Source organism: Protopterus annectens, chromosome 14.part0 (assembly GCF_019279795.1).
Source record: "Protopterus annectens isolate FY-2018-M chromosome 14.part0, PAN1.0, whole genome shotgun sequence".
NCBI classification, from domain to species: Eukaryota; Metazoa; Chordata; order Ceratodontiformes; family Protopteridae; genus Protopterus; species Protopterus annectens.
The window spans coordinates 465,429,190-465,446,534 of record NC_056748.1 but is presented as its reverse complement, the minus strand read 5'-3'; positions in this window follow the sequence as shown (position 1 = coordinate 465,446,534).

Genomic DNA, 17,345 nt, shown 5'->3' with positions numbered 1-17,345 from the left:
AGGCCAGATCGAGGTAGGCTGTATGAACTGCCTTGCCCTCATCTACAGCTATGGTGACTGACTCAAAGAAGTCAACCAGATTGAGCAGGCATGATCTACCCTTCACAAAACCAAATTGCATTGGATCCAGAGTTTGGTGATTCCCTATAGCCTTGTTAATTAGGTCCATGATGATGCACTCCATAGCCTTACATATCAGACTCGTCAGGCTAATGGGGCGATAATTCCCAGGGTCTGTAGTCGCTCCCCCTTTATGGAGAGGGATGACTGTAGCAGTGCACCATTCTGTAGGGACAAAGCCTGAGGTGAGGCAGTGATTGAAAGGGCACACCGATGTGGTGCCAGTTCACTTTGTAGTTCATGTAGAACACAATCAGGGATATTGTTGGGTCCCAAAAAAGGGATTAACTTACATGAAAAGAACTGTAGCATTTTCACTTCTGTTTAACAAATATTGACAGCAGCTTATGGCATAGATGCCAACATCAGACTGATATGGTCATCAGAAATGTTAGCATCTTCACAGACAACTCCTGATCTTTTTGCTACCATGTAGCAACAGTAATCAAAAATCCATTTATTTAGCCCATTTAATAACAAAATATATCTCATTCGGGTCAGCAAGTCCTCATTCCTCTATATTCAACCTAGATCATCAGGCAAATTATAAGACTTACTGCCCCTTTTAGTATGTATCTGTCCAAACACATGATGCAATTAGGTAGAACACAGTGCTTTCTAACTAAAAGAGTTCATTGGACTGAGGACCCTTTGCTGCCAACACATGCATGTAGCTCCATCCTTTACTCTGTCTGTTACAGACACCTGTAGAGTGATTTATGTCTAGAATTCTGTACTATTAAAAGATCCAAAGCTGCCTGATCTCTTTCACCTCCATAAAACAAGTGGCACCACAAACACTCATGACATGAATCTCTATCTGCAAATAATGTGGTTTAGCAGGCAGCAGAGTTACCTTTGGTGCTGACAGACTGGGAGGCTATGAGTTCTAATGCCACTGCAGATGATTTGATTTGTTTTACATTACTGACTCTGCAGAACAGCATTGGGGGAGGGGTGCTATACTCCAAACTGTGCTATGTTTCAAATGAGACATTAAACTGAGGTCTGAGGTGGTGGTAGCAAAGGTGGACATAAAAAGATCCCATGGTATTTATCCAAAAGAGTAGAAGTTGTTTCCTGGTGTCCAGACTACATTTCTTCTACTAAGTATGAATACCACCTTGGGTCTCTCCTGAAAATCATCGACTGGTCTAGTGGGTCTAACCCAGTTAACAAAGGGTAACTAAAATAAAACAAAATAAATAAGTAACACTGAAGGGGCAGATGTGTTCCTCAAAATGTCCTCTGTCACTGGAAAACTCTTAACTTACATTTGTAGCAAGTGATACCCTTGTTTCATTTTAGGAAAATCTATGACACCTGTATAAGTGACCAAAAATCCATGTCGCGCCTGATCATTTTTCCCTTCTGGGGGCAGAAGATGTCCAATGAGTGTGGGTACCAACATGGTTATTATACCTTGTAAACACTATGAATCAATAGATGCAGGAATATATACAGAGAGAGACTGACAAAAAGAGGGAGATACATAACCATTTATATAAGACATAGTAAGATGACTCCGTCAGGATCTGTCTGGCAGATGGTGAAGGTGGGCAAAGGTAGAACCATTAGGCATAGTAAATGGTCTACATTATGTGAAGTATTTATAAGGCAAAATAGATTTTTGGCACTGGGTAGTAAAAAGAAGCAAATGCAGGAAGGCTGTCCCTTTAAGGAAATTACTTGGGAAGTAGGTACTTGGGTAGATTTAAGGGTAGGCGCATAAAAAGGCAGTTCCTCAGAAAACATGTCAGAAACTGAAGTGTGAGAGTAAGTAGGAGTCTGGAGGATTTCGTTTTGTGAAGTGAGATGCAATGAAGTCTGGGCAATAGGCTGCAAGCTGGGTAGGCTATCACTGAGTTGCAAAATTGCCAGTGTAAGTTTTGGTGGTTAGAATAATGTTACATATTTCCATCTAGGAGTGGTGAGCTGAAGATGTTAGCATACCAGGCTACGAATGCATTTATCTGTTATACTTTTTATATTAGAGACTCTCTGCCAAAGAATTTCTGTTGTCAGACAATTATATCCGCTTCAGTCAGCAGCAGTGTTTTGAAGTTTAGTTTGTGTACTGAGACTCAACTTTGTGCATAGTGATTCACTGCTTGTTAAGTCTCCTCACCTGTCTGCCCTAATCATTTGTGGCTGGTGCTGAAAGGCATGAAGTAAAGAAGCTTTACAGCTCACCAGCCTGAGTTTTGCTGAGTAAGAGAGAATTTCAGGGAGTTTTTCCATTTTAACTTTGAAATGTTAACATTTGCCATTGTGACATGTGACAACAACAGACTTTGAGTTATTTAAGCAATAACCCATGCCTGGGTGTGGTTAATGCTGGATTTACCCACAGTTGGTGTGTTGGTTGATCATGAGGGTAAATCCAGCATTGCCCACACCCAGAAGTGGGTTTATTGCTATTATACAATGACATTATTTAAGAAAAACATACTTACCTTTCTTAAATAATGGCATTGTATAATGCCTCCGTGCTGCCCTTCCGCAGCTGTCCGGTATTCTGCGGCAGTTCTGATGTACTGTACATGCATATGATTACGCAGTACATCAGAGCTGTGTGTGGAAGCAACGGAGAAAGGAAACTCTCCATTGCTTTTTTAAATTTGTCTCTCTATGTTAAAAGAGTTTAACATAGGAAGATAGCTTTAAAAAAAGCAACGGAGAAAGGAAGATCTCCGTTCCCTTTTTTTAAAGCTGTCTCACTATGTTAAATGAGTTTAACATAGCGAGATATCTTTAAAAAATACAAAGGAGAAAGGAAGATCTAAGCTGCTTTTTTTTAAAGATATCTCACTATGTTAAACTCATTTAACATAGCGAGATTAAAGCAACGGAGCTGTTCCATTCTCCGGTGTTACCAAAAACACAAAAAAATCAAGACTTATACTAATGGAAAAAGTCCGGGCGACCGGACCTTTTTTCCATTAGTATAAGTCTGATTTACAACAGGCACGCTGACCAATCAGCATGTACGTTTTTGAATATTAATGGAGTGTCATTGTATAATTGCTTTTCTTCAGTGTTACCACTGCTGTGGTTCACCAGTACAAGGCCTGGAGATAGAAAGACTTTTAATTTTGGCTTCTTTAAGAATTGAAGGTTGGCAAAGTGTTTTGTAGTTTCCCATCTGTCACCATATTTTCAGTTTTAATCTTATCCAAGTTTATGTTTGCTGACAATAGAAGCACTATTAATAGACAATTAAGGCAGTTGCTTCCACTACTGACCGCTATATATGTAAGTGTGTGTATATATATATATATATATATATATATATATATATATATATATATATATATATATGTATAAAACAATTTGTAATTCTGTCAAGACTAAATTTATAAAATGCAGACTTACTTATATACTAAGTCTAAGATCACTCTGTCTCAGTTATTTCTTTTTCATAGTGGCATAGCAATCTCCTAATAAATATGTAGTTGGGGGGGGCATGCAGCCATTCACATGAGAGGGTGCAGAGTGGGCTTTCAAGAAACATCTTTAAAGGAGAACAATTATCATTCACTGTTCTTTTGCATTTTTGTAGCTCTTGTATTTCAGGGAATAACAGTTGTGTCTCTGAATTGCAATAAGGAGCCTTATTAAACACAAACTGACCAATGAAAACAAAGAAGCTACAGCTATATAATTGTTTACATTTTAATTATTTATTTTCCTAAGGAAGGTGAACTGGTTGAAAAAACATTTTTTCAGCCACACCTAAAGCTCAGTGCAAAGCACATATAAAATTTAGTACAGGAATACATTCTTCCATCTAACACAGAATGCATGTAATCAGAAAAAAGAGACAGTATATTAACAAACTCCTTGAAAAAGCAGGGCTAGTGTTAGCATTTTGGAGGCTACCAGCAAATGTCAAGTCGAGGGCCCTCTGTTAACTTCTAGTCAATCCATCAGCCTGTCAACCTCATCACTACTAAGAAACCTTTTAGTTTATGCTGCAAACTTTAAGGAGTAGTAAGCACAGACTGCCCTGTAGCTACAGTACTCTTATATTACAAGCCTGCGTACAACAATATGTTGGCCCATTTCACACAGGAACAGTCATAGTTATTGGCATTTATTTGCAATAGTGATGCATTATAACAGCTCTAGTTACAGGACTGGACCTACGTGAAATGGTGCCCTAGGCATTTTGCCTATGGTTTCATCCATCCCCTCCCCCACCAATGCACCTACACACATACACTTCCTCCAGTGCTCCTCTCTGTTTCCCCCATCTTAGGCTCCCCACACCATGTACATTACTTTTTTTCTTCCTTTTTTAAGATTTTGCCTTAACTCTTTAGCCTTTTTAAAGAAGCCATAACTTTCTATATGCTCTAAAGTGCATTTTAAAGTTTTTATTATTTTTTTGTACACAACCTTTTCATCCAGTGATGGCTTAAGCAGAAATTATGATTAAGGAAAGAAATTCAGTTTTGTTGTCAACTTTAGTTTTCCTTGCATCCTCTCAACACACCTTTCCTGACCAAGACAGCACAGTAATAACTATTTAGAAATTAACTCAGTTAATCTGGAGTCCCCAGAAGCCATGGGATTATAGATGCTCTGAGATTAATTTTAAAGCACTTTCCCAACCTTTTAATTTAATAGTGGCTTAAACAAAAAATCATGAGTAAGAAAATAATTTCAGTCTTACTTTTTTTTTCTTTCAGGGAAGACACAGGTTGTGCCTAAGGCTTAATATTCAAAGGTAAAAAAAGTAGCTCACAATAAAGATGCCAATTGCTGTTTGGATACACATATCATGTCTGACAATACTGCCTCCATTCCAAGCCCCCCCCCCCCCAAAAAAAAACCATGGTCACTGCCTGTGCATCTCTCTGGTATTAGATTGGGATGAAAACAGAGGTTCAAAGGGCCACAGTCACATATTTTAAGTGACTGCTGTCATACACATGCATACTGTGCTTCCTCACACCTCACCCCGGACCCCCAAAGGCAGACACTTGTATAAGTGCCCGATGTGTGATTGTGAGGAAAGTGAAAATAATGATTTCAGTAATATATTCCACTTTGTTGCTCCTAGAGAGTACACTGTCCCCACACAAGCTATAGTAACCTTATTTGTACACCTCTGAGGTCTGTGAAAGTAAGTAAAAAAAAAAAAAACTGCACACTATCCCCAGTCCAATCACAAGCTATAATCTGTTGACTGTGATGGAAATTAAAGAAGTAATGACCACACAATCCTCTGTTCACCACAAAACATACAGAAACCTTCTGTACACACACACACACACACACACACACACACACACACACACACACACACACACACACACACACACACACACCTAAGCAGGCCTGGTTTTAGAATGGGTGTCATTGAGAACAAAGGCCAGAACTATGTCAGGAGACTGGATCCCACCAGATTCCTAGAAGATACAAGTGTCTGACTGTTCTATAATATATTTTTGCCTTACTTTTGAAATAAAATTATTCGTTAACTGCATTTTTACTGATATCCAGAAGCGTAATGTATTGGGTGTATAAATAGATAAAAATCAGTGATTTTTTTTTTTACACACACAACCAAGCACAAGCCATAACAATACTAATTTTGCACATATTTTAGCAAATATCAATACGTTGTGTTCAGCAGTCATCAATCAGCAGCAGGACTGAGGAGTAATGCAAACCTGTCCCTGATTTCATACACCATCCCTGATATTGCCTCATAATTTGCTGTGTCTCGCATAAAAAGTTTGATTTGCTGGTAAATCATTCAGGATTAAAGACAGTCATTAAATCCAGAGATTAGGGTTTCGTACTTCTTATTGTCCAAAAATACATTCTGATGCAAAATATGTTCTATTCATTTTGTAAATGAATTAGAGCAATAATCAAGAGGTTCCTGATTTTGAGCCTTTCTTCTTCTATTATTTTTGGCTTTGTCCAGAATTCTTGAGCAAATAAGTTATAGGATCTGGTGTTCTGTCTGTATTCTTAAAACTCTCTGAAAGAGAAAAGCATTCTTGAAGATTGAAAACATCAGCTGTTAATATCCACCTCTGAGATCAGCACTCTGGGCTGCTGATCTCTGTAGTGCTCACCTTGTTCATGTTCACTATCAGCTTTATCCTAACAGTCATATCACAGCTCTGTTCAGTTAAAGAGCATAATCATTAAATTAATACATTTGTGTTATTATTTTTCCCAGTCAGCAACAGGTTTTATGCCCCCCCATAGTGAAACATGATTATGTCCCCCCACCTTAGCTGCAGCCACAGGTATTGCAGATACCTAAAGTAGGCTATGTTGTTAGTTTTAGTGGACAGAATGTTAACCAGCAGGATTTAACTAAGCCAGAAGCACTTTGTCAGAGGTAAAATATTTAATGGCATTGTGAAGCCTATTATTTGACAAAACACTGTTACTATAACCAGAGATATATTTGAATTTTAAAGAAGATATAAATTAAAGGTATTATTATCCATTACAACAAGATTGCTTTATTAGCTTTTGTTGTTTTGACAGATATGTTATAAAATATCAAGACAAGATAACTTGCTGTGGTTGGGGGATCCCCCAGAACCAAGGGCCCCCAGTGACTGTATGGTTTGCTGGTGTTTAAAGCCAGCTTTATACATCAGTAGGAGTATTTTTTGTAAGCACAAATCCTGATCAAAGTCTGAGACTGGAACCCATTCCCTTCAGATCATTGTTATGGATGTTCTATCACTAAGATATTGAAGAAGTTGAGAACTGACCAGAATTCTGAAGTTTCATCATACTTATGTGATGAACAAGAAAATAGACCAGTTAGAATAATACATGTAGCTATGCCTTTACATTTATTTATTTATTTATTTACTGACTTATTTTTTTACATTTTATTTATATATTTTTTACTAGATAAGTGGGTTTGGGCTCAGACCCTCTTATAAATAAATATAAATCAATATATTTAAACATGAAGTTGCCCGTTTTCTATTCTTGTCCGTTTGTGCGTGTGTGAAGGAGAAATAAAGCTTCAAAGCCTTCACCATTTCAGACAGCTTCATTAGCTTAATGGTAGAAGAGACAGACTGGTACAGTGGAACGTTTGGATTTAAGTACTAGTCAAAGTAATTTTTTTTTTTGTTATTAGTACTGAGTTCCTAGCCTTTGGCCATGGCCTGTGATTCCCCAAAATGCTTTTAACTGATATTGCAGTTGAGTTATGAATCTTTCTCCTTTCCCTCTTATGTCTGACTACTTTTTTATTTTGTTGAAGAAGGTACTCCTGCATTTAATTTTGTATGTGTTAAACAGTGAACTTCAACTGGGGAAAAAAAAGGTCTTTAACACCTTCAAAAGAATGCAAAATCTTAGTATTTAATGGAGTAATGTTAGTTACTATACTGCCCAAAATGTATATCTGAACATCTTTGTGGCACTGAATACAATATTATTTAATACTGCCCACCCTTATAGTTGATCCCAATAATTGTGTTTAGTTAGTTTGGCCCTGCTTCTGCGATGAGCCTTATTTTGCTTAATGTCAGTAAAACTGTATCTTGAGTAATCCATTAACATGAAAAGATATTGAGATTGATTTCTGTGGACATAAAAGAGTATTGGGATTGGTTTCAACAATTCAATAATATTTTACTTGTCAGAAACAATAATGTTACCAACCTTTAATGTAAGTTTTTTTTCGGTACCCACTCATATGTGTCCTAACATATTTAAAAAATGACTTTTTATTATCTTCAATGTAATGGGCTGACTTCGTTTATGTATTTTTTAAATCACCTGGATTAAAAATCTCAAGGAATCCCACTTTATTCAATGATTAATTTAACAATAATACAGCAGCTCCCTCCCTCCTTTTATACTTGATCAGTGATCATGATTAACATAAGGTTCTGGTTCACAAAATCTGCAGATATTTGCACTGTGCCCTCCTATATTGAAACTTAAATTCTCTGATCTACTTTTCAGAAGTTTAGGCCAACACGGAAGGACTCTGGCTGACCAAGTTCGCAGAAGACTCCAAGCTGGAAGCCATTATTAACTCCTCAAGTGAAGTAGACATCCTACAGAAAGGCCTCACTGAGACCAATGACGGGTGTCGAAACCACAACCTTAAGCTTAATGCCAAAAAACGTGTCATCCCCTTTGGGAAAAACTCTGTTCCCACTAATTACCACATTGATGGGAGCCCACTGAACATGGAAGGCATTATAAGAGATCTGGGGACCAAGGCTGACAGCAACCTCTCCTTCAACCACCACATTGCCACTGTGGTCAGAAAGTCCTTCTATGTGGCACATCTCATTACCAAAAGTTTTGCATCCAGGAAGAAAGAGGTCATCATCTCTCTATACTCTTTCCTCATTAGGTCAATCATTGAGTATAATGCCCCATTTGGCATGTACCTCACTAGACACATGCAACAGCTAGAAAGACCACAAAAGTACCTCACATAAAGGATCCTAGGCCTTAAACACATGTCCTACATGGACAGACTAAAAAAAAACTCCAGCTATTTTATGTCTCATATTGTCTACTAAGAGGCAATCTCTGCTGGACTTACAAAGCCATGTCTGACCCAGCTTTGTTAGAAATGCTACATCTAAAGAAATCCCAATCCTTCTGCACCACACTCTCCAGAGACCTCAACCTCATTACCACAATCAACAGGACATGCAGGAGGGGCAGACTCATAACCCAGAGACTGCCCATGCTCTGGAATAGACTTCCCATACAAACCAAGCAGAGCACCTCACTGGCCCTCTTCAAGAAAAATCTTAATGAGTGGATTGCAAATAGAAAGTTCACCCCGGGGATCACTCCAGTGGCTCTACTTGATAGAGACACTGAGAACTAACGTTGGGCGGCATGATGCCAGGGCACTTCTATGGGCTAGGCTTGTAAAGGCTCTAAGGCCATTAGCCTAATACCCACCTATGAACCTATAACTACAGTTAAAGAACTTAGAATGTGGTGCATGTAACCTTCTCAAACAGTGGTATCCAGGATTAGGAAGGCCATCTTCATATTACAGTAGGATGTTGTATGCTTTTTCTGTACAGTTCATAAAGACTTACTTCAAACTGTCCTGTAATTCCAAACTACAAACCAGCCTTAAATTCTAGTTCCTTGAAATGTCTGAGTAAGGCCTTATAAATATCACCTCCTTTCTCTGGTGAAACTGCTGTAACCAATAACTCCCCCAAAGCCCTGCTGTTGTTTCATTGCAGCATAAGTAATAGAGCAGGCTTTGAATATGAGATAGTTAACTAATGAATGGGAAAATACAGGCTGTACTATTAGTTTCCTCTGCAACACAGGCTTGTTCTCAGAATGCAGTTATTTTCAGTTTTGATCATTTACTTAAAAACTGCCATTTTGGAGAAGTCAGCTGCTGAGCATAGCCTCCCACTAGTCAGTTTGCTCCTACCTGTATCTTTCCAAAACATGAGATATCATCTGATATTGATTTTACATTATGTGCTATCCTATAGTGCATTTATACCAGCGTATTGTATGACTTCACCTCCGCCTTTGTGAAGCTTCTCATCTTCTGCCTTTTTACATGATCTTTTTTGAACTGTCATAAACGTACTCAAAAGTGCTTTAAGGGATTTGACTGAAATCTATCATTTTGGAACTCTGGCGATTTCCTTCACATTCATCAGTGATATTTAACTACTCCATGTTTTCAATGAACTATCCAAATTTTAGAAAGTATTTCAAAACATTAGTTATTTTTTCGTGAAATCACAGAGAGGTTACAGTGAACAACTTTTAGGAATTGTTGACCTTTTCCCTCTAAGTAGCCATCAGCCATTCTTCAAGCATGCCATAATATAGTGCAATACTTCAGTTATGCTAGGAATGTACAAGTATTTTATTTGGTTCATTATGATACATGGCTTTGGTTATATTACTGCTGACTTATTTTCTATGCTTCCAGCAAAACCCTCCTGCTTATTTCCTCTATTTCTCCACTTCTGTTGTTTGTTTTTACTGAATAATTTACTGCAGCATTTCATAAAACAGGCATCTTAAGATAACCTTGTCTGGTGCTTTTATTTCTCATTAAAGAAAGAAATGAAACAAACAAAAAAATGTTAAAAAGCCTTCTTGCTTTCCCCTGCATCCTCCTGCATGCAATGCTGTTTTACAGAGCAAAACTACTGCTCATACAGTTCTGTAAAGTGGCAGTGTAAAGTGCAGCTTTACCTGCTATACCTCTCTTTTGAACAGAATGAACTCTCATAATCCTTACTGCATCATCTACTCCCCTGGTTCAACCATTGATATGCCTACTAGTGTTCAGAAAGCCATCTTATGTTGCCCTATTCCTTTACTGTTGATATGCAGTATTAATAATGCACGATCATTCTGATATTCATACTTAATTCAGATCTCTTTTTCTTTCCTTGTCTGTGTTTCACCTACCAGCTTGGAAAAAGAAACCCATTATCAAAGGTTGAAAGGGCTTTAATCCGTTAAGCATTCAGCATGTAAATCCTTTTTACTTGGATTTTGTTGCCATCTGCTGGTCTTTTTAATTTTTACTGATGAAAGTCAGTCTGGGTGATTTGTTAATCTGCACCCTTAATATAGATTTAAGTCACTTATTTTTTTGCATTTATTTATTTATTGACTGCTTGATTATTTATTTACTTATTTACATCCGTGGTTGTGTTGTGATGTGATAGTTCAAAATCAAGACTGTGAAGGATAAAACAAGTACTGCTTTCATACATCTCAACCTCTTAGACTAAGAATTCTGGAAAAAGTAAAAAAATACTGGGGGGGGGGCAAAGACCCCAAAATAGGGACATGTTTTAAATACTGCTCTTATAAATTTAGAAAGCTGACAGAATGTAGGGTTTTGTATGAGCATGTATTTCCTGAGTGTATGAGGCCTGAAACTCAAATGTCTATCATTATTCTGTGATTTTAATCTTCATTGATTTGCCAGAAAACTAAAAATTTTAGTAGGAACAGACCAAAAATGTAAGGCAAAAATCTGGATAGTTAAGAGCTATGATTGCCTTTACTCATTCCCACAGGAGCTTTCACCCATTTTTAAACAAAGAATCTTTAAAGTAAAATTCATGCAGGCATCTGAATACAGAAGACAGAGCTCCTCTCAGAGTTGCAGTGCAATCTTCATAACTCCTTTTATAAACATGTGTTGTTACAGTGGTTAACTATCCAAAAGGTATACCTTAGTTCCTACAAAAGTGAATGAGCTAAGATTGCTAGAGAACAACTACAGCAATAAAAGTGAAACAATGCAATGCTGGTAGCAGGATTTATCATCTATAATGATTTAAAATACATTACCATGGCCTTAACCCTGTTGCATAAACAAGTAAAATGTCTGTTGCCTACCACATATCAATTTTCTTTAATTTGTAAGTTGCCTGATATATATATATATATATATATATATATATATATATATATATATATAACTGATCAGAATTTAATGTGATACCATACATGTGTTACATACCTTTATATTTCAAAACTGTGGGTTGATTACCAGTGTTTTAGACTAAAAGTAAAAAAAAGTGTTGTAAATAAATCTGTATATTAGTGACAACCATAGATCTCTACCTCTTACCTCCAGAATAAGAGACAATGGCAAAAATAATCAACCAGCTAGCACTCTAAAAAGGAAACATTTCATTCAGTTACTGTACTTCTTTTGACTATTTTGCAAATGGAGCAACTACCCCAACCTTTTAATCGTGTAGTTGCATTTCTGACACCAGCACTAACAAATAAGAGCAGTCTGCACTATAGCAGTGCATTGTTTTTCAAGTTATTTGCAAAAAAATGATAGATACCCATTATTACTGCTACCTCACAATTAGTTTCAGTTTCTAAAAGAAGAATCTTCTAAAAGCAGCCAACTGTTGTTTTAAAGAGAAGGGGAAGTGTGCATTACTAATATATTTCAAGTTCTCTTGGAGCAATTTGTAGTAATTATGTTTATAATCATGATACAGGTACAGCCAAAATAAGCCTGCTTGCATAATGTCATGTTTCAGAGATAGAGGATTGTCAAAATAAATTGAAATGACTGAAATATGCTAACAGTAATGAAGCTTCAAGGTAGCACTGCATTTATGACAAGTCACGTAAATGACTGTAAAACTATAACAGGTGTCATATATACATCTGTGACTGTGCATACAGTATCACTAAACTTGTATGAAGTTTCTTGGTGATGAGATATGACTATGATGGGTTTTGTGTGACAGTGAGTATGTCTATCTGGCGGAGTAGCAATCTGAGTAACTTTCAATGAAAATGTAACAGGAGCATTCTGTGGATGGTTGCAATATGCAAACAGAACCTGATACCCTATAAAATGCATTATGCACTGCTTGGGAGTTATAAGAGAAATCTAAAAGTAACAGCATGAAGAAAGAGTTGTCATATGGATATTTACAGATGACATGCGTTATGTTTCATATTTGTCATGTGGATATTATTGCAGGCCTTACTCAGTAAAAATGGATACTTGTAAAAAGCATCATATGTACAAGGGAAATAATGACATTTTTATCTGGTTATAGACAAGCACAGAAGTACACTAGACTCAAGCTTAACCTTTAAAAGTCAGTTGATAAACTTAGTCTTCTCTGGGGAACCATTTGAATTACCTTTAACTTTTCAAAGTCCATTGTTGTCTCTGTTCAGGGAAACATCTCAAATGTCAAAATAATTGATCAGTGCTGTGCTTTGACATTCTACCCTTTAGCTATATATACAGAATTCATTGTGGTTTGCTACCTCTTGTGCCCAGATACCTAATTTATTCACATACAGTAACTTTTGGTTGTTGAATGAATTTCTGTAACATTCACTAATTTGATACATCTATATAACATGCTTTATCTTTGTATTATGCATCTTAATAATACATATATATAGCACAACTATACCTCCTTTCCTCTGTTTAGTGTATATCATTTATACTCTTATCATTAATTTTATAAACTTATAGCATTTCTTCATTGCGGCATGAATTTCTAACCTACAGTAGGTATCTGGTACATTTATAATAATCTTTTGCAATGCGGATTATCTCAGTGTAACACATCCATGACACATTTTCTGCCACATAGTTCTTTATTTTTTTATTGTTTCTAGCATTGTCTACTTTATTGATATAAAATATTCCTTAATCGTAAAGTGAAACTCCTCTCTTTCTAACAATTACCAGTTTAATGCATGTAAAGCATGTCCTGCTGGCTCAGTGGTTTATTATAGGAAGGTCGTATGCAGTACCATCGAATGGCTAGAAGGTCAAACAATAACACAAAAATCTATAATATCGGATAATCAAAATGTCAAATGGCAAATGCATGAGAAAGTGCTTCGACGTTTTACGACATTCGCCTGTTTAGGCTGTAAGCTGTTGTTGAAGTGTCATTGCACATGCCAAATAGACATATCCAGTGTTATGCTACATAGTGCATGATAGCAAAGAAACATCGGAAATCAATGCGGTGCAGCTTTCCGTTTTTCAAATGTGATTGTTATAGTCAAACCAGTGCAATTATACCCATGCAAACATTTTTTATGCTATCCAAACCAGCACACTGTGACAGTATAGAAAATATAAAATTAAATATCATCCCAGCATCATCAATAACACTGATGTCTGCATACAAGCAGTCCTTCCATGTGTAATGTTGTGCTGTCCACTGATTAATGATTACCATACTGTGAAAAACATTTTAAAAAGAACAATGCTGTGCTACAAGATGCAAAAATCCTCTAACACTGAGTTCATCCCTTCTTGCTAGCAGTCTGTTGAAAGCAGCCTCTTTATCCAGAAGTCTCCTTCTTTTGGGTGATGGTGGCACACATGCCAAACCTGCTTTTAATGTCCTCGACTCTGTTCTGCTCCAACTGTATAGCATGAAAAACATCCAAAATGTACAACATTGGTTTACCAAGCAGACTGCGCAGACGCTGATGCCATCCCTCAACTGCATTTTGGCTCCTGGGATAACCAAGTGTACAGGTGTCCCATTGGTTCCAAAAACTAATATCAAATAATGGGGGTAATCTCTCTCTAGTAGTGCAATGCATGCCATACCTGTGAGGTCAACCTAGCACATAATTCTCATGGTTTTGCATTCTTAGGCATTTCCTCCTCAATTTCTGTCAGGGTATCTGGCACATAGTCAGGGTGTATAAAAGCCAGTGAAGGTATTTGTTGGAACAGGAGACTAAACCTTATTCCGCTACCAAAGTCAGAAGCAAGATGAAACTTCTGAATCTGCCTCCAGATTATCTGGCACAAATAAAACCAGCATCCTTTGATAACACTGCTAGGGAAATGTGTCTGAATAGCATTCACTGCCCCCTTTTCAAAATCGCTCAAGACCATATTAGGTTTTAATAACAGATCATAACGAACACATAGTGTAACTACACAATTCCAAAATGTATTATAGCAGTCTTCTGACTTTGACAGCAGAATGCCATACACCACTGGAATCACTTTGCTTACACCTGCTTCCTCCAGCCTACAGTGAATATTATAGATCAGTTTACATTTAGATGTACTTATAGGGAAGGGCCCATCCACTAGAATATACTTGGAATTACACAACATCTGCAAGTTTGATTTTGTGGTGATTACTACACAATTGCCAGCTGGACAAGCCTCTCCAGTGTGTTCAACAATACATGTACCACTTTTAATGGGAAGATGATTGGCAGTTCGATCACTTAAAGTTTGCACATCACTGAACATGGTTTTCCTTTTTCGTTGCCTAACCCTATTAACTTACTGTTTCAGGACTAATGTGTTAGCTAATGAATTTTGCAACTTCTGTGGGGGTTTCTGACAGTATTTCTGATATAACTTTACATGGGCCTTCTATGCATATTTCTGCCATCTTTTTAATACTGTCCCTCACTCAATATACTTCACATTTCAGGGTGTCAGGTGCATGATAATGTCCTGCACTTTTTATTAACTTGTATCTACCCCCTGTGAGTTCAGTAATACACAGCCCTCTACATTTCTCCTTACGTTTTTTACAGCAACACCAATATGTTCTGTTGTGCATATTCTATTCTTGTATATATTGGTAACCATCTATGCACAACATTTTATTCCCCTTTTGACTCAATACAGTCCCATAATTGTTCCCAATGACTCAAGTCATAAATACTGGCTCATCTTGCACAGCACATGTCCTACTGCAATGGAAAATATAAGTAATATTTACTGTTCAGTATTTGTCTCTCCAAACATTGCACTTTGTATTACAGTCTTCTCTATGAATAATCATACATATCTACTCATGATGCTGTATTTCAGACGGTATGGTATACTCCCTCTAGTCTGTGTTATACCACTGAATGTTTCCACACTTTCACGGGAACGTTGCATCCATTTTGGATTCATTTCATGCATGAAACATAACACATGTCATCTGATTGATATAGTCAGTATGTGGTGCTGTGAATAGTCAATTTTAACCTTATATTCGCTATTATGAGGTTGACTACTTTGCCTGCGATCATTTCAGTCTTGGAAACCATGATTTCGATGTTCCAACACTCGTACTACTGCATTTTGCATACACCATAGCAAACTATATGTATATATATATATATATATATATATATATATATATATATATATATATATATATATATGGGTCACCTTCATTTGGTCGACAACCCATTTGATCGAAACTCATTTGGTCGACAGCTCATTTGGTCGACAAGCAGTATTCAAGGCAAAAACCTGGGATTTGCCCCCCTCCCCAATGTCGTGCGACCCTGGAGTTGATATATATAGTTGGGGGGTTGTGAAAATACAACAAAAACTACACATTTTAAATGAAAATAGGTGGGGGGGCTTCGCCCCCTACACCCCCCAATGTGGGGGGCTCTGGCCCCCACCCCCCTAACTATATATATCAACTCCAGGGTCGCACGACATTGGGGAGGGAGGCAAATCCCAGGTTTTTGCCTTGAATACTGCTTGCCGACCAACTGAGCTGTCGACCAAATGAGTTTCGATCAAATGGGTTGTCGACCAAGTGAAGGTGACCCATATATATATATATATATATATATATATATATATATATATATATATATATATATATATGCATATACACACATACATATATATATATATATATATATATATATATATATATATACACACACATGCACACACATTTCATGACTCTATGTGTGTGTATGTGTGTGCATGTGTTTCTGAGTGTGCATTCACATGTACATGTGTTTGCGAGTACATGCATACACATTTGCATTTCACGTAGTGCAGGTTGCTGCTGAAAGGAATCAGAGATGGATAAGTTGACTTATACATATAATAATTCAGTCAACATCAACATAAGTTAGAATTGCAGCTGTCCAGTCAATGTTAATGTGTAACAATTTGAATAGTTTTTTTCTGGCTTAAAGAGATGTGTTTCTGTAACTCTTCTTTTATCTAATCAGTAAACAGAGGATGAGTTCACAATTTGTATATGTGTTAAATGAACTCTTCTTTGTTACAAAATCTTGACAAATTTAAAGCTTCTTAATAAAGAGTTTTAAAGAATTCACAGAAGCATTGAATTTTGTGGAATATATAGGCCACATAGTCTCTCAACAATCACATATTACATGAAATATAACTACAATGTAAATACATCTTAGTTTACACCCCTTCATACAATGAATAGCTGTGCCTTGGATTCTTAAATTTCATCTGTTTTGACACACATTGTCTCAGCAGAGGTTCTGTTTGATGTATACACAAAGCTGTTTGAAAAAAAATATTTGCTCTGACACATTTATCATCTACCATCAACATATGTTTTTGCTCATTTCCATAACATTTAGAGTGTTGTTACCTCTTAAGACTATTGCTTTCTATGAGTTTTTATTACATTCCTCACAAACTTTCTCAACCTCTTAGCACAAGGTTTTGGGACAAAGCCAAAAATAATGGTGGGACATTGGCCTAAATTCAAGAACGGATTTTAAATATTGTTGTTTAAACTTAGAAAATGGCTAGAATAACAGGTTTTGCATTAACATGCAAGTGTCTCATCTTCATTGATTTGGCAGAAAACTACAAATTGCATGAGGAATAGGACAAAATATGAAATAATCTGACATTATGCAAAATTCTGGACATCCAGTCTCTCTTTTCTTCAGATATACACAACTTGGTC